General features: G+C 48.3%; 1 protein-coding gene across 2 annotated transcripts in view; it reads right to left on the reverse strand.

Moving 5' to 3' along the window:
* Positions 1 to 23,961, reverse strand: part of LOC135569075 (proline-rich protein 36-like) — a 47,785-nt gene that overhangs the window by 19,858 nt on the left and 3,966 nt on the right. The window contains exon 2 of one of the 2 annotated variants that reach the window (XM_065015921.1): positions 7,507 to 7,659. The exons of the other annotated variant lie outside the window; for it this stretch is intronic. The gene's annotated coding sequence lies outside the window, so the exon portion shown is untranslated. The remainder of the gene's footprint in view (positions 1 to 7,506; positions 7,660 to 23,961) is intronic. 2 annotated transcript variants of the gene reach the window in all.

The following is a 23,961-nucleotide window of genomic DNA, read 5'->3' on the forward strand; positions in this document are numbered from 1 at the left end:
CACAGATCTAGAATCAGTCCTAACAACACTAACCACAGATCTAGGATCAGTCCTAACACAACACTAACCACAGATCTAGAATCAATCCTAACACAACACTAACCACAGATCTAGAATCAGTCCTAACACAACACTAACCACAGATCTAGAATCAGTCCTAACACAACACTAACCACAGATCTAGAATCAGTCCTAACACAACACTAACCACAGATCTAGGATCAGTCCTAACACAACACTAACCACAGATCTAGAATCAATCCTAACAACACTAACCACAGATCTAGGATCAGTCCTAACACAACACTAACCACAGATCTAGAATCAGTCCTAACACAACACTAACCACAGATCTAGGATCAGTCCTAACAACACTAACCACAGATCTAGGATCAGTCCTAACGTTCACAGTAAACGCTGCAGATGCCCCACTCAATCAGAAATCCCCTTTAAATGGGATCAGATTAAATACGGATTGAATCCCAGGCCTGGGATCAGATTACACTGTTATTTAAATACGGATTGAATCACAGGCCTGGGATCAGGTTACACTGTTATTTAAATACGGATTGAATCACAGGCCTGGGATCAGATTACACTGTTACTTAAATACGGATTGAATCCCAGGCCTGGGATCAATGGACAATGCACAATGGAGAGCATCCTGTCGGGCTGTATCACCGCCTGGTACGGCAACTGCACCACCCACAACCGCAGGGCTCTCCAGAGGGTGGTGCGGTCTGCCCAACGCATCACCGGGGGCGAACTACCTGCCCTCCAGGACACCTGGCCTGTTCAACCAATACCACTGTCACTTAAACAGTAATGAATTTCAATTAAACAAAACTGGTACTTATTTACTGTTCTAATTACTTTGGTAACCAATTTTCAAGGACCTCAGCCACCCGAGACCTGGCCTGTTCAACCATGGTTCATCAACCATGGTTCCATAGTCATGGTTCATCCTATATAACTACTGTCTATACACACCATCCTGTATAAATACAGTCTATACATACCATCCTGTATAACTACTGTCTGTACACACCATCCTATATACCTACTGCTGTACACACCATCCTATATACCTACTGATGTACCCACCATCCTATATACCTACTGCTGTACACACCATCCTATATACCTACTGCTGTACACACCATCCTACATAATTACTGTCTATACACACCATCCTATACACACTATACATACCATCTATATACACACCATCTATTCACACCATCCATACACCTACTGACCATCTATACACACACCAACTGTTTACACACCAACTATACACACCTATCCATACACACCATCTATACACACCATCTATACACACCATCCATACACACACCATCTATACCATCCATACACACCATCCATCCATCTACACACATCCATCTACACACCATCTATACACACCATCCATATTCACCCATCTATACACACACCATCCATACACACCATCCATACACACCATCCATACACACGACCCACACACCATCGAGACACACCATCCATACACACCATCTATACAACCATCCATACACACCATCTATACACATCATCCATATAAATACTGTCTATACACACCATCCTGTATAACTACTGTCTGTACACACCATCTATATACCTACTCTGTACACACCATCCTATATACCTACTGCTGTACACACCATCCTATATACCTACTGCTGTACACACCATCCTATATACCTACTGCTGTACACACCATCCTATACCTAATTACACCATCTATATACCTACTGCACACATCCTATATACCTATACACACCATCTATAGACACACCATCTATTCACACCATCCATACACACCATCTATACACACACCAACTATACAGACCATCTATACACACCATCCATACACACACCATCTATACACACCATCCATACACACACCATCTATACACACCATCCATACACACCATCCATACACACACCATCTATACACACACCATCTATACACACACCATCTATACACACCATCCATACACACCATCCATACACACACCATCTATACACACCATCCATACACACCATCCATACACACCATCTATACACACAATCCATACACACCATGCATACACACCATCTATACACACCATCCATACACACACCATCCACACACACCATCTATACACACACCATCCATACACACACCATCTATACACACCATCCATACACACCAGCCATACACACACCATCTATACACACACCATCTATACACACCATCTATACACACAACATCTATACACACCATCTATACACACCATCCATACACACCATCTATACACACCATCCATACACACACCATCTATAAACACCATCCATACACACCATCCACACACCATCCATACACACCATCCATACACACTATCTATACACACCATCCATACACGCCATCTATACACACCATCCATACACACCATCCATACACACCATCCATACACACCATCCATACACACACCATCTATACACACCATCCATACACACCATCTATACACACACCATCCATACACACCATCCATACACACCATCTATACACACACCATCTATACACACCCTCTACACACACCATCTATACACACCATCCATACACACATCTATACACACCATCTATACACACACCATCCATACACACCATCTATACACACACCAACTGTTCACACACCAACTATACACACCATCTATACACACCATCCATACACACCATCTATACACACCATCTATACACACCATCCATACACACCATCCATACACACCATCTATACACTCCATCTATACACACCATCTATACACACCATCTATACACACCATCCACACACCATCCACACACTCCATCTATACACACTCCATCTATACACACTCCATCCATACACACCATCCACACAATATCTATACACACCATCCACACACTCCATCTATACACACTCCATCCATCCACACACCATCTATACACACCATCCACACACTCCATCTATACACACCATCCATACACACCATCCACACAATATCTATACACACCATCCACACACTCCATCTATACACACCATCCATCCACACACCATCCATACACACCATCTATACACACCATCTATACACACACCATCTATACACACCATCTATACACACCATCCACACACCATCCATACACACCATCTATACACACCATCTATACACACCATCCATACACACCATCCACACAATATCTATACACACCATCCACACACTCCATCTATACACACCATCCATCCACACACCATCTATACACACCATCCACACACTCCATCTATACACACCATCCATACACACCATCCATTCACAATATCTATACACACCATCCACACACACCATCTATACACCACTCCATCCACACACCATCCATACACACCATCCATACACACCATCCATACACACACCATCTATACACACCATCCATACACACACCATCTATACACACCATCTATACACACACCATCTATACACACCATCATTACACACCATCCATACACACCATCCATACACACCATCTATACACATCATCTATACACACCATCCATACACACCATCTATACACACCATCTACACACACCATCTACTCACACCATCCATACACACCATCCATACACACCATCCATTCACACCATCTATTCACACCATCCATACACACCATCTATACACACCATCTACACACACCATCTATACACACCATCCATACACACCATCCATTCACACCATCTATACACACCATCTATACACACCATCCATACACACCATCTACACACACCATCTACTCACACCATCCATACACACCATCCATTCACACCATCTATTCACACCATCCATACACACCATCTACACACACCATCTACTCACACCATCCATACACACCATCCATTCACACCATCTATTCACACCATCTATACACACCATCTATACACACCATCCATACACACCATCTATACACACACCATCTATACACACCATCTATACACACCATCCATACACACCATCTATACACACCATCCATACACACCATCTATACACACATCCATACACACCATCTATACACACCATCTACACACACACCATCTATACACACCATCTATAAACACCATCCATACACACCATCCATACACACCATCTATACACACCATCTATACACACCATCTATACACACCATCTATACACACCATCTATACACACCATCCATACACACCATCTATACACACCATCCATACACACCATCTATACACACCATCCATACACACCATCTATACACACACCATCTATACACACCATCCATTCACACCATCTATACACACCCATCCATACACACCATCCATAAACACCATCTATACACACCATCCATACACACCATCTATACACACACCATCCATACACACCAACTATACACACCATCTATACACACACCATCTATACACATCCATCCACACACACCATCTATACACACCATCCATACACACATCTATACACACCATCTATACACACACCAACTGTTCACACACCAACTATACACACCATCTATACACACCATCTATACACACCATCCATACACACCATCTATACACACCATCTATACACACCATCCATACACACACCATCCATACACACCATCTATACACACCATCCATACACACACCATCCATACACACCATCCATACACACCATCTATACACACCATCTATACACACCATCCACACACCATCCACACACTCCATCTATACACACTCCATCCATACACACCATCTATACACCCCATCCACACAATATCTATACACACCATCCACACACTCCATCTATACACTCCATCTATACACACCATCTATACACACTCCATCCACACACCATCTATACACACCATCCACACACCATCTATACACACCATCTATACACACCATCCATACACACCATCCATACACACCATCTATACACACCATCTATACACACCATCCATACACACCATCCACACACACCATCTATACACACCATCCTATATAACTAATGTCTATACTGTACACACCATCCATACACACCATCTATACACACCATATATACACTGAGTGTACAAACATGAGCAAGAACTAATATTGAGTTGCCTTCAGAACTGCCTCCCTGCATTCCACAGGGATCCTGGCCTATGTTGACTCCGGTGGTTCCCACAGTGGAGTCCAGTTGTCTGGATGTCCTTTCGGGTGTTTTATTATTCTTGATAAACACAGGAAACTGTTGTGCGTGGGAAAACCCAGCAGAGTTTCAGTTCTTGACACAAACTGGTGCACTTGGCACCTACTTATACAATACCCCGTTCAAAGGCACAAATATTTTCTCTTGCTCATTCACCCTCTGAATGGCAACACACACACAATCCATGTCTCAATTGTCTCAAGGTTTTAAAATCCTTCTTTAACCTGGTCTCCTCCCCTTCATCTTTAACCAGGTCTCCTCCCCTTCATCTTTAACCAGGTCTCCTCCCCTTCATCTTTAACCTGGTCTTCCCCTGGTCTCCTCCTTCATCTTTAACCTGGTCTCCTCCCCTTCATCTTTAACCTGGTCTCCTCCCCTTCATCTTTAACCTGGTCTCCTCCCCTTTATCTTTAACCTGGTCTCCTCCCCTTCATCTTTAACCAGGTCTCCTCCCCTTCATCTTTAACCAGGTCTCCTCCCCTTCATCTTTAACCAGGTCTCCTCCCCTTCATCTTTAACCAGGTCTCCTCCCCTTCATCTTTAACCTGGTCTTTAACCTCCCCCTCTTCATCTTTAACCTGGTCTCCTCCCCTTCATCTTTAACCTGGTCTCCTCCCCTTCATCTTTAACCTGGTCTCCTCCCCTTCATCTTTAACCAGGTCTCCTCCCCTTCATCTTTAACCAGGTCTCCTCCCTTCATCTTTAACCTGGTCTCCTCCCTTCATCTTTAACCTGGTCTCCTCCCCTTCATCTTTAACCAGGTCTCCTCCCCTTCATCTAACCAGGTCTCCTCCCCTTCATCTTTTTTGCACCTGTCTATTTACCTCCCAGAGGAGGTGTGGTCATCTGTTCTACACCAGAGAGGCTCTGATGATCATCTTTAACCTGGTCCTCCCCCTTCATCTTTAACCAGGTCTCCTCCCCTTCATCTTTAACCTGTCTCCTCCCTTCATCTTTATCCAGGTCTCAAAAACCCCTTCATCTTTAATATTATTATTTTTTGATCTCCGTCCCCTTTCATCTTTAACCTGGTCTCCTCCTCTTCATCTTTAACCAGGTCTTACTCACTGTTCAGATATTTAACCTGGTCTCCTCCTAGATATTACTTCATCTTTAACCTGTCTCCTCCTCTTCATCTTTAACCTGGTCTCCTCACTTCATCTATTAACCTGGTCTCCTCACTGTTCATCTTTAACCTGATCTTACTCCTGTTCATCTTTAACACTGTTGTATAGCTAGGTCTTACTACACCTGTTGGAGCATCTTTAACCAGGTATCCTCCTGTTGGAGCTATCTACACTGATTGAAGTGGATATTAACAAGTGACATATTACTACACTGGGATCATATCTTTCACCTGATATTACACACTGGTCAGTCTGTCATGGAACTAGATATTACAGGATAGCTGATGTTTTGCACAATAAATGTATATTTTAGCAACATAGGCCAGAGGAGTTGTGTGGTATATTATACACTGGTACTACACTGATGGAGCTAGATATTACTACACTGTTGTTCTCAGATATTACACACTGTTCAGAGCTAGATATTACTACCTGGAGCTAGATATTACTAATCAGTATCCAGGACCTAGATATTACTACACTGTTGGAGCTAGACCACTGTTGAATATAAATATATTTATATATTATTTTTTTTATTATACTGTTGTATAGCGTTTCTCACTTCTGATAGCTTCTTAATTTCCTGGAGCTAGATATTACTACACTGTTTTGTATAGCTAGATATTACTACACTGTTGGAGCTAGATATTACTACACTGTTGGAGCTAGATATTACTACACTGTTGTATAGCTAGATATTACTACACTGTTGGAGCTAGATATTACTACACTGTTGTATAGCTAGATATTACTACACTGTTGTATAGCTAGATATTACTACACTGTTGTATAGCTAGATATTACTACACTGTTGGAGCTAGATATTACTACACTGTTGGAGCTAGATATTACTACACTGTTGGAGCTAGATATTACTACACTGTTGTATAGCTAGATATTACTACACTGTTGTATAGCTAGATATTACTACACTGTTGTATAGCTAGATATTACTACACTGTTGGAGCTAGATATTACTACACTGTTGTACAGCTAGATATTACTACACTGTTGGAGCTAGCTAACGCAAGCATTTCGCTGAACCTGCGATAACATCTGCAGATCTGTGTGTACACAAACAATAAAACATTGATTTGGGTAGAGGTTTCCTCTAGCAAGCACAGATCTGGAATCAGTTTATCCTCACCAGAATCTTTGATTTGGGTAGAGGTTTCCTCTAGCAGGCACAGATCTAGGATCAGTTTATCCTCACCAGAATCATTGATTTGGGTAGAGGTTTCCTCTAGCAGGCACAGATCTAGGATCAGTTTATCCTCACCAGAATCTATGTTCAGTTTTCCTGAGAAAGAAGGCAGATTTTTTTATTTTTTTATGTCCTGTTGCTAGGATACCAATGTCCACCCAGTGAGTAATGGGATGTCTACGTAATACACCGAGTCATGTAGGAGATGCATCTCTATAATGTTTATATAGATAACTGGGATTAATGATGTGGTTTACTGCCAAACAGAACCATGCCACTGTACTGATGGTCAGATAGGAGTTAATAAACTGGGTTAAGGAGGGGCTGGGGCTAGTCGGATAGGGGTTAATAAACTGGGTTAAGGAGGGGCTGGGGCTGGTCGGATAGGGGTTAATAAACTGGGTTAAGGAGGGGCTGGGGCTAGTCGGATAGGGGTTAATAAACTGGGTTAATGAGACTCAAGGGGCTGGTCGGATAGGAGTTAATAAACTGGGTTAAGGAGGGGCTGGGGCTGGTCGGATAGGGGTTAATAAACTGGGTTAATGAGACTCAAGGGGCTGGTCGGATAGGGGGGCTGTTCGGATGGGGGTTAATAAACTGGGTTAATGAGACTCAAGGGGCTGGTCGGATAGGGGGGCTGTTCGGATGGGGGTTAATAAACTGGGTTAATGAGACTCAAGGGGCTGGTCGGATAGGAGTTAATAAACTGGGTTAATGAGACTCAAGGGGCTGGTCGGATAGGAGTTAATAAACTGGGTTAATGAGACTCAAGGGGCTGGTCGGATAGGAGTTAATAAACTGGGTTAATGAGACTCAAGGGGCTGGTCGGATAGGAGTTAATAAACTGGGTTAAGGAGGGGCTGGGGCTGGTCGGATAGGGGTTAATAAACTGGTTTAATGAGTCTCAGGGGCTGGTATAGAGGGGTGGTATAGAGGGGTAGTATAGAGGGGTGGTATAGAGGGGTAGTATAGAGGGGTAGTATAGAGGGGTGGTATAGAGGGGAGGGGTGGTATAGAGGGGTGGTATAGAGGGGTGGTAGAGGGGAGGGGGTGGTATAGAGGGGTGGTATAGAGGGGTGGTATAGAGGATGGTATAGAGGGGTGGTATAGAGGGGTGGTATAGAGGGGAGGGTGGTAGAGGGGTGGTATAGAGGGATGGTATAGAGGATGTTTGTAGGCCTGTTTGTAGGCATGTTTGTAGGCCTGTATGTAGGTCTGTTTGTAGGCCTGTATGTAGGTCTGTTTGTAGGCCTGTTTGTAGGTCTGTTTGTAGGCCTGTTTGTAGGCCTGTATGTATGTAGGTCTGTTTGTAGGCCTGTTTGTAGGCCTGTTTGTAGGCCTGTATTTAGGTCTGTTTGTAGGCATGTTTGTAGGTCTGTTTGTAGGCCTGTTTGTAGGTCTGTATGTAGGTCTGTTTGTAGGCCTCTATGTAGGTCTGTTTGTAGGCCTGTTTGTAGGTCTGTATGTAGGTCTGTTTGTAGGCCTGTATGTAGGTCTGTTTGTAGGCCTGTATGTAGGTCTGTTTGTAGGCCTGTATGTAGGTCTATTTGTAGGCCTGTTTGTAGGCCTGTTTGTAGGCCTGTTTGTAGGCCTGTTTGTAGGCCTGTTTGTAGGTCTGTTTGTAGGCCTGTTTGTAGGTCTGTTTGTAGGCCTGTCTGTAGGCCTGTTTGTAGTGTAGGTCTGTTTGTAGGCCTGTTTGCAGGTCTGTTTGTAGGCCTGTTTGTAGGCCTGTTTGTAGGCCTGTTTGTAGGCCTGTCTGTAGGTCTGTTTGTAGGCCTGTATGTAGGCCTGTTTGTAGGTCTGTTTGTAGGCCTGTTTGTAGGCCTGTTTATAGGTCTGTTTATAGGCCTGTTTATAGGCCTGTTTATAGGTCTGTTTATAGGCCTGTTCAGTGAGGAGAGAGTGAGAAGCTGGTCTGACTGGTTCTTCTGTTAGCTCCAGTTCAGGAGGAAATGAAGATGCCAAAAACGATTTTCAGAGGAGAGGAAGACACACACAAACACACAGATTCAAAACACACACACACACACACATAGATTCAAACACACACACACACGCGCGCAAAACACACACACAAGCAGGCAAACACACACACACGCACGCAGGCACACACACACACGCAGGCACCAAACACACTCACTCACACACACACATGCTGACTCAAAAGAGGAAGACAGACCAACATTACTCAACAGTGGGTTGATCAACAATATTAACTTGTAGTTTCATACCAACTGCCAACAGAAAAGACTAATGCATCATTACTGGTTGTAATAACTGGGTTATTATATATACTTATCACAGTAAGATATACTACTGCCCCTTATAATCATTTATCAACTACTGAACTAGATCAGCTGAACTACAGATCTAGGATCAGCTCCCCCCAATACTAACCTGAACTACAGATCTAGGATCAGCATCCCCCAATACTAACCTGAACTACAGATCTAGGATCAGCATCCCCCCCCCAATACTAACCTGAACTACAGATCTAGGATCAGCAATACTAACCTGAACTACAGATCCAGCTCCCCCAACAACCTAACCAGATGAACCATTAACCTGAACTACAGGAGGATCAGAACATAAAACCTGAACTACAGATTAGATCAGCTCAACACTAACCTGAACTACAGATCTAGGATCAGCTCCCCCCACTAACCTGAACTACAGATCTAGGATCAGCTGAACTACAGATCCAGCATCCCCTCCCCCAATACTAACCTGAACTACAGATCACCCCCCAATACTAACCTGAACTACAGATTCCAGCTAATACTAACCTGAACTACAGATTTCAGATCCCCTCCCCCAATAATAACCTGAACTACAGATCTAGGATCAGCATCCCCAGGTTAAAAGTACACTAACCTGAACCATTAGAGGACAGAACATAAAACTGACCTTAGATCAGTGCATCTAGGAGCTAACTTCCAGCGATGAGCTGCGGGCACTATATAGTGAACTACTTTTGACCAGACGCAGGATCCTATGGAACCAGGTTAGGGCACTATATATAGGGAATAGGGAATAGGGTGCCAAAGTAGGGCACCATATAGGGAATAGGGTGCCAAAGTAGGGCACTATATAGGGAATAGCGTGCCAAAGTAGTGCACTATATAGGGAATAGGGTGCCAAAGTAGTGCACTATAAATAGGGAATAGGGTGCCATTTGGAGTGCAGATCTCGCCAACCCTTCTACCCTGGACCCGATATTTCTGACCAGCGTTCAACATCAATAATGTAAGATGATTCAGATGAATAATAAACAGTCCCTATGAATCAATATTTAATGATGGTGAATCTGCTCTATAAAGTCAATCTGTTTAAATCTATCTGTGTGTACACTCAGGCGGTGGTCAGAGGCCTGTATAGTGCACTACTTTGGCACCATATTCCCTATATAGTGCCCTACTTTGGCACCCTATTCCCTATATAGTGCCCTACTTTGGCACCCTATTCCCTATAAAGTGCCCTACTTTGGCACCCTATTCCCTTTATAGTGCCCTACTTTGGCACCCTATTCCCTATATAGTGCACTACTTTGGCACCCTATTTCCTTAGGATGCAGGCAGAGTGCTGAGTGTCAGTGAGGCTAAGCACATGTAATGCCCTCTAGGCCTACTAGGGTGCTGGTTAAACAACTACGGAGAGGTGGGACCCATCTAGGGTGCTGGTTAAACACCTACGTAGGGATGGGACCCATCTAGGGTGCTGGTTAAACGTGTAGGGAGGGTACCCATCTAGGGTGCTGGTTAAACGTGTAGGGATGGGACCCATCTAGGGTGCTGGTTAAACGTGTAGGGATGGGACCCATCTAGGGTGCTGTTTAAACATGTAGGGATGGGACCCATCTAGGGTGCTGGTTAAACGTGTAGGGATGGAACCCATCTAGGGTGCTGTTTAAACGTGTAGGGATGGGACCCATCTAGGGTGCTGGTTAAACGTGTAGGGATGGGACCCATCTAGGGTGCTGGTTAAACATGTAGGGATGGAACCATCTAGAGTGCTGGTTAAACACCTACATAGGGATGGGACCCATCTAGCGTGCTGGTTAAACACCTACATAGGGATGGGACCCATCTAGGTGCTGGTTAAACGTGTAGGGATGGGACCCATCTAGGGTGCTGGTTAAACATGTAGGGATGGAACCCATCTAGAGTGCTGGTTAAACGTGTAGGGATGGAACCCATCTAGGGTGCTGGTTAAACGTGTAGGGATGGGACCCATCTAGGGCGCTGGTTAAACGTGTAGGGATGGGACCCATCTAGGGTGCTGGTTAAACGTGTAGGTATGGGACCCATCTAGGGTGCTGGTTAAACGTGTAGGGATGGGACCATCTAGGGTGCTGGTTAAACGTGTAGGGATGGGACCCATCTAGCGTGCTGGTTAAACACCTACATAGGGATGGGACCCATCTAGGGTGCTGGTTAAACACCTACATAGGGATGGGACCCATCTAGGGTGCTGGTTAAACGTGTAGGGATGGGACCATCTAGGGTGCTGGTTAAACGTGTAGGGATGGGACCCATCTAGGGTGCTGGTTAAACGTGTAGGGATGGGACCCATCTAGGGTGCTGGTTAAACGTGTAGGGATGGGACCAATCTAGGGTGCTGGTTAAACGTGTAGGGATGGGACCATCTAGGGTGCTGGTTAAACGTGTAGGGATGGGACCCATCTAGCGTGCTGGTTAAACACCTACATAGGGATGGGACCCATCTAGGGTGCTGGTTAAACACCTACATAGGGATGGGACCCATCTAGGGTGCTGGTTAAACATGTAGGGATGGAACCCATCTAGGGTGCTGGTTAAACGTGTAGGGATGGGACCCATCTAGAGTGCTGGTTAAACGTGTAGGGATGGGACCCATCTAGGGTGCTGGTTAAACGTGTAGGGATGGGACCCATCTAGGGTGCTGGTTAAACGTGTAGGGATGGGACCCATCTAGGGTGCTGGTTAAACGTGTAGGGATGGGACCATCTAGGGTGCTGGTTAAACACCTACGTAGGGATGGGACCATCTAGGGTGCTGTTTAAACGTGTAGGGATGGGACCATCTAGGGTGCTGGTTAAACGTGTAGGGATGGGACCATCTAGGGTGCTGGTTAAACGTGTAGGGATGGGACCATCTAGGGTGCTGGTTAAACGTGTAGGGATGGGACCATCTAGGGTGCTGGTTAAACGTGTAGGGATGGGACCCATCTAGGGTGCTGGTTAAACGTGTAGGGATGGGACCCATCTAGGGTGCTGGTTAAACGTGTAGGGATGGGACCATCTAGGGTGCTGGTTAAACGTGTAGGGATGGGACCATCTAGGGTGCTGGTTAAACGTGGGATGGGACCATCTAGGGTGCTGGTTAAACGTGTAGGGATGGGACCATCTAGGGTGCTGGTTAAACGTGTAGGGATGGGACCATCTAGGGTGCTGGTTAAACGTGTAGGGATGGGACCATCTAGGGTGCTGGTTAAACGTGTAGGGATGGGACCCATCTAGGGAGCTGGTTAAACGTGTAGGGATGGGACCCATCTAGGGTGCTGGTTAAACGTGTAGGGATGGGACCATCTAGGGTGCTGGTTAAACACCTACGTAGGGATGGGACCATCTAGGGTGCTGGTTAAACGTGTAGGGATGGGACCATCTAGGGTGCTGGTTAAACGTGTAGGGATGGGACCATCTAGGTGCTGGTTAAACGTGTAGGGATGGGACCATCTAGGGTGCTGGTTAAACGTGTAGGATGGGACCCATCTAGGGTGCTGGTTAAACGTGTAGGGATGGGACCATCTAGGTGCTGGTTAAACGTGTAGGGATGGGACCATCTAGGGTGCTGGTTAAACGTGTAGGGATGGGACCATCTAGGGTGCTGGTTAAACGTGTAGGGATGGGACCATCTAGGGTGCTGGTTAAACGTGTAGGGATGGGACCATCTAGGGTGCTGGTTAAACGTGTAGGGATGGGACCCATCTAGGGTGCTGGTTAAACGTGTAGGGATGGGACCCATCTAGGGTGCTGGTTAAACGTGTAGGGATGGGACCATCTAGGGTGCTGGTTAAACGTGTAGGGATGGGACCATCTAGGGTGCTGGTTAAACGTGTAGGGATGGGACCATCTAGGGTGCTGGTTAAACGTGTAGGGATGGGACCATCTAGGGTGCTGGTTAAACGTGTAGGGATGGGACCCATCTAGGGTGCTGGTTAAACGTGTAGGATGGGACCCATCTAGGGTGCTCTAGGTTAAACGTGTAGGGATGGGACCATCTAGGGTGCTGGTTAAACGTGTAGGGATGGGACCATCTAGGGTGCTGGTTAAACGTGTAGGGATGGGACCCATCTAGGAGCTGGTTAAACGTGTGGTTAAACGGGGGATGGGACCATCTAGGGTGCTGGTTAAACGTGTAGGGATGGGACCATCTAGGGTGCTGGTTAAACACCTACGTAGGGATGGGACCATCTAGGGTGCTGGTTAAACGTGTAGGGATGGGACCATCTAGGGTGCTGGTTAAACGTGTAGGGATGGGACCATCTAGGGTGCTGGTTAAACGTGTAGGGATGGGACCATCTAGGGTGCTGGTTAAACGTGTAGGGATGGGACCCATCTAGGGTGCTGGTTAAACGTGTAGGGATGGGACCCATCTAGGGTGCTGGTTAAACGTGTAGGGATGGGACCATCTAGGGTGCTGGTTAAACGTGTAGGGATGGGACCATCTAGGGTGCTGGTTAAACGTGTAGGGATGGGACCCATCTAGGGTGCTGGTTAAACGTGTAGGGATGGGACCCATCTAGGTGCTGGTTAAACGTGTAGGGATGGAACCCATCTAGGGTGCTGGTTAAACGTGTAGGGATGGAACCCATCTAGGTGCTGGTTAAACGTGTAGGGATGGGACCATCTAGGTGCTGGTTAAACACCTTAGGATGGGACCATCTAGGGTGCTGTTTAAACGTGTAGGGATGGGACCATCTAGGGTGCTGGTTAAACGTGTAGGGATGGGACCATCTAGGGTGCTGGTTAAACGTGTAGGGATGGGACCATCTAGGTGCTGGTTAAACGTGTAGGGATGGGACCATCTAGGTGCTGGTTAAACGTGTAGGGATGGGACCATCTAGGGTGCTGGTTAAACGTGTAGGGATGGGACCCATCTAGGGTGCTGGTTAAACGTGTAGGGATGGGACCCATCTAGGGTGCTGGTTAAACGTGTAGGGATGGGACCCATCTAGGGAGCTGGTTAAACGTGTAGGGATGGGACCATCTAGGTGCTGGTTAAACGTGTAGGGATGGGACCATCTAGGGTGCTGGTTAAACACCTACGTAGGGATGGGACCATCTAGGTGCTGGTTAAACGTGTAGGATGGGACCATCTAGGTGCTGGTTAAACGTGTAGGGATGGGACCATCTAGGGTGCTGGTTAAACGTGTAGGGATGGGACCATCTAGGGTGCTGGTTAAACGTGTAGGGATGGGACCATCTAGGTGCTGGTTAAACGTGGGATGGGACCCTTCTAACTGTTAAACGTAGATGGGACCCATCTAGGGTGCTGGTTAAACGTGTAGGGATGGGACCCATCTAGGGTGCTGGTTAAACGTGTAGGGATGGGACCATCTAGGGTGCTGGTTAAACGTGTAGGGATGGGACCATCTAGGTGCTGGTTAAACGTGTAGGGATGGGACCATCTAGGTGCTGGTTAAACGTGTAGGGATGGGACCATCTAGGGTGCTGGTTAAACGTGTAGGGATGGGACCATCTAGGGTGCTGGTTAAACGTGTAGGGATGGGACCCATCTAGGTGCTGGTTAAACGTGTAGGGATGGGACCCATCTAGGGTGCTGGTTAAACGTGTAGGGATGGGACCATCTAGGGTGCTGGTTAAACGTGTAGGGATGGATGGGAAACGTGTAGGGATGGGACCATCTAGGGTGCTGGTTAAACGTGTAGGGATGGGACCCATCTAGGGTGCTGGTTAAACGTGTAGGGATGGGACCCATCTAGGGTGCTGGTTAAACGTGTAGGGATGGGACCCATCTAGGGTGCTGGTTAAACGTGTAGGGATGGGACCCATCTAGGGTGCTGGTTAAACGTGTAGGGATGGGACCATCTAGGTGCTGGTTAAACGTGTAGGGATGGGACCATCTAGGTGCTGGTTAAACGTGTAGGGATGGGACCATCTAGGGTGCTGGTTAAACGTGTAGGGATGGGACCCATCTAGGGTGCTGGTTAAACGTGTAGGGATGGGACCATCTAGGTGCTGGTTAAACGTGTAGGGATGGGACCCATCTAGGTGCTGGTTAAACGGTAGGGATGGGACCAGGGTCTAGGTGCCATCTAGGTGCTGGTTAAACGTGTAGGATGGGACCATCTAGGTGCTGGTTAAACGTGTAGGGATGGGACCATCTAGGGTGCTGGTTAAACGTGTAGGATGGGACCATCTAGGGTGCTGGTTAAACGTGTAGGGATGGGACCCATCTAGGGTGCTGGTTAAACGTGTAGGGGATGGGTGCTGGTTACCCTATCTAGGGTGCTGGTTAAACGTGTAGGGATGGGACCATCTAGGGTGCTGGTTAAACGTGTAGGGATGGGACCATCTAGGTGCTGGTTAAACGTGTAGGGATGGGACCATCTAGGTGCTGGTTAAACGTGTAGGGATGGGACCATCTAGGGTGCTGGTTAAACGTGTAGGGATGGGACCATCTAGGTGCTGGTTAAACGTGTAGGGATGGGACCATCTAGGGTGCTGGTTAAACGTGTAGGGATGGGACCCATCTAGGTGCTGGTTAAACGTGTAGGGATGGGACCATCTAGGTGCTGGTTAAACGTGTAGGGATGGGACCATCTATCTAGGGTGGGACCATCTAGGGTGCTGGTTAAACGTGTAGGGATGGGACCATCTAGGGTGCTGGTTAAACGTGTAGGGATGGGACCATCTAGGGTGCTGGTTAAACGTGTAGGGATGGGACCATCTAGGTGCTGGTTAAACGTGTAGGGATGGGACCATCTAGGTGCTGGTTAAACGTGTAGGGATGGGACCATCTAGGGTGCTGGTTAAACGTGTAGGGATGGGACCCATCTAGGGTGCTGGTTAAACGTGTAGGGATGGGACCATCTAGGGTGCTGGTTAAACGTGTAGGGATGGGACCATCTATGCTGGTTAAACGTGCCATCTAGGTTGGTTAAACGTGTAGGGATGGGACCATCTAGGTGCTGGTTAAACGTGTAGGGATGGGACCATCTAGGGTGCTGGTTAAACGTGTAGGGGGACCATCTAGGGTGCTGGTTAAACGTGGTAGGGATGGGACCATCTAGGGTGCTGGTTAAACGTGTAGGGATGGGACCATCTATCTAGGGTGCTGGTTAAACGTGTAGGGATGGGACCATCTAGGGTGCTGGTTAAACGTGTAGGGATGGGACCATCTAGGTGCTGGTTAAACGTGTAGGGATGGGACCCATCTAGGTGCTGGTTAAACGTGTAGGGATGGGACCATCTAGGTGCTGGTTAAACGTGTAGGGATGGGACCATCTAGGTGCTGGTTAAACGTGTAGGGATGGGACCATCTAGGTGCTGGTTAAACGTGTAGGGATGGGATGGGACTGGTTAAACGTAGGGATGGGACCATCTAGGTGCTGGTTAAACGTGTAGGGATGGGACCCATCTAGGGTGCTGGTTAAACGTGTAGGGATGGGACCATCTAGGGTGCTGGTTAAACGTGTAGGGATGGGACCCATCTAGGTGCTGGTTAAACGTGTAGGGATGGGACCATCTAGGGTGCTGGTTAAACGTGTAGGGATGGGACCATCTAGGGTGCTGGTTAAACGTGTAGGGATGGGACCATCTAGGTGCTGGTTAAACGTGTAGGGATGGGACCCATCTAGGTGCTGGTTAAACGTGTAGGGATGGGACCATCTAGGGTGCTGGTTAAACGTGTAGGGATGGGACCATCTAGGGTGCTGGTTAAACGTGTAGGGATGGGACCATCTAGGGTGCTGGTTAAACGTGTAGGGATGGGACCATCTAGGGTGCTGGTTAAACGTGTAGGGATGGGACCCATCTAGGGTGCTGGTTAAACGTGTAGGGATGGGACCCCATCTAGGTGCTGGTTAAACGTAGGGATGGGACCATCTAGGGTGCTGGTTAAACGTGTAGGGATGGGACCATCTAGGGTGCTGGTTAAACGTGTAGGGATGGGACCATCTAGGTGCTGGTTAAACGTGTAGGGATGGGACCATCTAGGGTGCTGGTTAAACGTGTAGGGATGGGACCATCTAGGGTGCTGGTTAAACGTGTAGGGATGGGACCATCTAGGGTGCTGGTTAAACGTGTAGGTGGGACTCTAGGGTGCTGGTTAAACGTGTAGGGATGGGACCATCTAGGGTGCTGGTTAAACGTGTAGGGATGGGACCATCTAGGGTGCTGGTTAAACGTGTAGGGATGGGACCATCTAGGGTGCTGGTTAAACGTGTAGGGATGGGACCATCTAGGGTGCTGGTTAAACGTGTAGGGATGGGACCATCTAGGGTGCTGGTTAAACGTGTAGGGATGGGACCATCTAGGGTGCTGGTTAAACGTGTAGGGATGGGACCATCTAGGTGCTGGTTAAACGTGTAGGGATGGGACCATCTAGGTGCTGGTTAAACGTAGGGATGGGACCATCTAGGGTGCTGGTTAAACGTGTAGGGATGGGACCATCTAGGTGCTGGTTAAACGTGTAGGGATGGGACCATCTAGGTGCTGGTTAAACGTGTAGGGATGGGACCATCTCTGGTTAAACGGGGGATGCTGGTTTAAACGTGTAGGGATGGGACCCATCTAGGTGCTGCTGGGATGTACCCATCTAGGTGCTGGTTAAACGTGTAGGGATGGGACCATCTAGGGTGCTGGTTAAACGTGTAGGGATGGGACCATCTAGGGTGCTGGTTAAACGTGTAGGGATGGGACCCATCTAGGGTGCTGGTTAAACGTGTAGGGATGGGACCATCTAGGGTGCTGGTTAAACATGTAGGGATGGGACCCATCTAGGTGCTGGTTAAACGTGTAGGGATGGGACCCATCTAGGGTGCTGGTTAAACGTGTAGGGATGGGACCATCTAGGTGCTGGTTAAACGTGTAGGGATGGGACCATCTAGGGTGCTGGTTAAACGTGTAGGGATGGGACCATCTAGGGTGCTGGTTAAACGTGTAGGGATGGGACCCATCTAGGGTGCTGGTTAAACGTGTAGGGATGGGACCATCTAGGGTGCTGGTTAAACGGGATGTCTAGGGATGGGACCATCTAGGGTGCTGGTTAAACGTGTAGGATGGGACCATGGGACCATCTAGGGATGGGACCATCTAGGGTGCTGGTTAACGTGTAGGGATGGGACCCATCTAGGGTGCTGGTTAAACGTGTAGGGATGGGACCCATCTAGGGTGCTGGTTAAACGTGTAGGGATGGGAACCCATCTAGGGTGCTGGTTAAACGTGGGACCAGGGATGGGACCATCTAGGGTGCTGGTTGCTGTTTACGTGTAGGGGATGGGACCATCTAGGGTGCTGGTTAAACGTGTAGGGATGGGACCATCTAGGGTGCTGGTTAAACGTGTAGGGATGGGACCATCTAGGTGCTGGTTAAACGTGTAGGGATGGGACCATCTAGGGTGCTGGTTAAACGTGTAGGGATGGGACCATCTAGGGTGCTGGTTAAACGTGTAGGGATGGGACCATCTAGGGTGCTGGTTAAACGTGTAGGGATGGGACCCTGGTTAAACGTGTAGGGATAGGGTGCTGGTTAAACCATCTAGGTGCTGGTTAAACGGGATGGGACCATCTAGGGTGCTGGTTAAACGTGTAGGGATGGGACCATCTAGGTGCTGGTTAAACGTGTAGGGATGGGACCATCTAGGTGCTGGTTAAACGTGTAGGGATGGGACCATCTAGGGTGCTGGTTAAACGTTAATGGGACCATCTAGGGTGCTGGTTAAACGGGAGGGATGGGACCATCTAGGGTGCTGGTTAAACGTGTAGGGATGGGACCATCTAGGGTGCTGGTTAAACGTGTAGGGATGGGACCCATCTAGGTGCTGGTTAAACGTGTAGGGATGGGACCATCTAGGTGCTGGTTAAACGTGTAGGGATGGGACCATCTAGGGTGCTGGTTAAACGTGTAGGGATGGGACCATCTAGGGTGCTGGTTAAACGTGTAGGGATGGGACCATCTAGGGTGCTGGTTAAACGTGTAGGGATGGGACCATCTAGGGTGCTGGTTAAACGTGTAGGGATGGGACCCTGGGTGCTGGTTATCTCTAGGGTGCTGGTTAAACGTGTAGGGATGGGACCATCTAGGGTGCTGGTTAATCTACTGTTAAACGTAGGGATGGGACCATCTAGGGTGCTGGTTAAACGTGTAGGGATGGGACCATCTAGGTGCTGGTTAAACGTGGGTAGGGATGGGACCATCTAGGGTGCTGGTTAAACGTGTAGGGATGGGACCCATCTAGGTGCTGGTTAAACGTGTAGGGATGGGACCATCTAGGGTGCTGGTTAAACGTGTAGGGATGGGACCATCTAGGTGCTGGTTAAACGTGTAGGGATGGGACCATCTAGGGTGCTGGTTAAACGTGTAGGGATGGGACCATCTAGGGTGCTGGTTAAACGTGTAGGGATGGGACCATCTAGGGTGCTGGTTAAACGTGTAGGGATGGGACCATCTAGGGTGCTGGTTAAACGTGTAGGGATGGGACCATCTAGGGTGCTGGTTAAACGTGTAGGGATGGGACCATCTAGGTGCTGGTTAAACGTGTAGGGATGGGACCATCTAGGGTGCTGGTTAAACGTGTAGGGATGGGACCATCTAGGGTGCTGGTTAAACGTGTAGGGATGGGACCCATCTAGGGTGCTGGTTAAACGTGCTGGTTAAACGGGATGGGACCCATCTAGGGTGCTGGTTAAACGTGTAGGGATGGGACCATCTAGGTGCTGGTTAAACGTGTAGGGATGGGACCATCTAGGTGCTGGTTAAACGTGTAGGGATGGGACCCATCTAGGGTGCTGGTTAAACGTGTAGGGATGGGACCCATCTAGGGTGCTGGTTAAACGTGTAGGGATGGGACCATCTAGGGTGCTGGTTAAACGTGTGCTGGGATGGGACCATCTAGGGTGCTGGTTAAACGTGTAGGGATGGGACCATCTAGGGTGCTGGTTAAACGTGTAGGGATGGGACCCATCTAGGGTGCTGGTTAAACGTGTAGGGATGGGACCCATCTAGGGTGCTGGTTAAACGTGTAGGGATGGGACCCATCTAGAGTGCTGGTTAAACGTGTAGGGATGGGACCCATCTAGGGTGCTGGTTAAACGTGTAGGGATGGGACCCATCTAGGTGCTGGTTAAACGTGTAGGGATGGGACCATCTAGGGTGCTGGTTAAACGTGTAGGGATGGGACCCATCTAGGGTGCTGGTTAAACGTGTAGGGATGGGACCATCTAGGTGCTGGTTAAACGTGTAGGGATGGGACCATCTAGGTGCTGGTTAAACACCTACATAGGGATGGGACCCATCTAGGGTGCTGGTTAAACGTGTAGGGATGGGACCCATCTAGGGTGCTGGTTAAACATGTAGGGATGGAACCCATCTAGAGTGCTGGTTAAACGTGTAGGGATGGAACCCATCTAGGGTGCTGGTTAAACGTGTAGGGATGGGACCCATCTAGGGCGCTGGTTAAACGTGTAGGGATGGGACCCATCTAGGGCGCTGGTTAAACGTGTAGGTATGGGACCCATCTAGGGTGCTGGTTAAACGTGTAGGGATGGGACCATCTAGGGTGCTGGTTAAACGTGTAGGGATGGGACCATCTAGGGTGCTGGTTAAACGTGTAGGGATGGGACCATCTAGGGTGCTGGTTAAACGTGTAGGGATGGGACCCATCTAGAGTGCTGGTTAAACGTGTAGGGATGGGACCCATCTAGGGTGCTGGTTAAACACCTACATAGGGATGGGACCCATCTAGGGTGCTGGTTAAACGTGTAGGGATGGGACCATCTAGGGTGCTGGTTAAACGTGTAGGGATGGGACCCATCTAGGGTGCTGGTTAAACGTGTAGGGATGGGACCCATCTAGGGTGCTGGTTAAACGTGTAGGGATGGGACCCATCTAGGGTGCTGGTTAAACGTGTAGGGATGGGACCCATCTAGGGTGCTGGTTAAACGTGTAGGGATGGGACCATCTAGGGTGCTGGTTAAACGTGTAGGGATGGGACCCATCTAGCGTGCTGGTTAAACACCTACATAGGGATGGGACCCATCTAGGGTGCTGGTTAAACACCTACATAGGGATGGGACCCATCTAGGGTGCTGGTTAAACGTGTAGGGATGGAACCCATCTAGGGTGCTGGTTAAAACGTGTAGGGATGGGACCCATCTAGAGTGCTGGTTAAACGTGTAGGGATGGGACCCATCTAGGGTGCTGGTTAAACGTGTAGGGATGGGACCCATCTAGGGTGCTGGTTAAACGTGTAGGGATGGGACCATCTAGGGTGCTGGTTAAACGTGTAGGGATGGGACCATCTAGGGTGCTGGTTAAACGTGTAGGGATGGGACCCATCTAGGGAGCTGGTTAAACTTGTAGGGATGGGACCCATCTAGGGTGCTGGTTAAACGTGTAGGGATGGGACCATCTAGGGTGCTGGTTAAACACCTACGTAGGGATGGGACCATCTAGGGTGCTGGTTAAACACCTACGTAGGGATGGGACCATCTAGGGTGCTGGTTAAACGTGTAGGGATGGGACCATCTAGGGTGCTGGTTAAACGTGTAGAGATGGGACCATCTAGGGTGCTGGTTAAACATGTAGGGATGGGACCATCTAGGGTGCTGGTTAAACGTGTAGGGATGGGACCATCTAGGGTGCTGGTTAAACGTGTAGGGATGGGACCATCTAGGGTGCTGGTTAAACGTGTAGGGATGGGACCATCTAGGGTGCTGGTTAAACGTGTAGGGATGGGACCCATCTAGGGTGCTGGTTAAACGTGTAGGGATGGGTCCCATCTAGGGTGCTGGTTAAACGTGTAGGGATGGGACCATCTAGGGTGCTGGTTAAACGTGTAGGGATGGGACCATCTAGGGTGCTGGTTAAACGTGTAGGGATGGGACCATCTAGGGTGCTGGTTAAACGTGTAGGGATGGGACCCATCTAGGGTGCTGGTTAAACGTGTAGGGATGGAACCCATCTAGGGTGCTGGTTAAACGTGTAGGGATGGGACCATCTAGGGTGCTGGTTAAACGTGTAGGGATGGGACCCATCTAGCGTGCTGGTTAAACACCTACATAGGGATGGGACCCATCTAGGGTGCTGGTTAAACGTGTAGGGATGGGACCCATCTAGGGTGCTGGTTAAACATGTAGGGATGGAACCCATCTAGAGTGCTGGTTAAACGTGTAGGGATGGAACCCATCTAGGGTGCTGGTTAAACGTGTAGGGATGGGACCCATCTAGGGCGCTGGTTAAACGTGTAGGGATGGGACCCATCTAGGGTGCTGGTTAAACGTGTAGGGATGGGACCCATCTAGGGTGCTGGTTAAACGTGTAGGGATGGGACCATCTAGGGTGCTGGTTAAACGTGTAGGGATGGGACCCATCTAGCGTGCTGGTTAAACACCTACATAGGGATGGGACCCATCTAGGGTGCTGGTTAAACACCTACATAGTGATGGGACCCATCTAGGGTGCTGGTTAAACGTGTAGGGATGGGACCATCTAGGGTGCTGGTTAAACGTGTAGGGATGGGACCCATCTAGGGTGCTGGTTAAACGTGTAGGGATGGGACCCATCTAGGGTGCTGGTTAAACGTGTAGGGATGGGACCCATCTAGGGTGCTGGTTAAACGTGTAGGGATGGGACCATCTAGGGTGCTGGTTAAACGTGTAGGGATGGGACCCATCTAGCGTGCTGGTTAAACACCTACATAGGGATGGGACCCATCTAGGGTGCTGGTTAAACACCTACATAGGGATGGGACCCATCTAGGGTGCTGGTTAAACGTGTAGGGATGGAACCCATCTAGGGTGCTGGTTAAACGTGTAGGGATGGGACCCATCTAGAGTGCTGGTTAAACGTGTAGGGATGGGACCCATCTAGGGTGCTGGTTAAACGTGTAGGGATGGGACCCATCTAGGGTGCTGGTTAAACGTGTAGGGATGGGACCCATCTAGGGTGCTGGTTAAACGTGTAGGGATGGGACCCATCTAGGGTGCTGGTTAAACGTGTAGGGATGGGACCCATCTAGGGTGCTGGTTAAACGTGTAGGGATGGGACCATCTAGGGTGCTGGTTAAACGTGTAGGGATGGGACCATCTAGGGTGCTGGTTAAACGTGTAGGGATGGGACCCATCTAGGGTGCTGGTTAAACGTGTAGGGATGGGACCCATCTAGGGTGCTGGTT

The sequence above is a fragment of the Oncorhynchus nerka genome, unplaced genomic scaffold (genome assembly GCF_034236695.1).
Source record: "Oncorhynchus nerka isolate Pitt River unplaced genomic scaffold, Oner_Uvic_2.0 unplaced_scaffold_1211, whole genome shotgun sequence".
Classification (NCBI taxonomy): Eukaryota; Metazoa; Chordata; class Actinopteri; order Salmoniformes; family Salmonidae; genus Oncorhynchus; species Oncorhynchus nerka.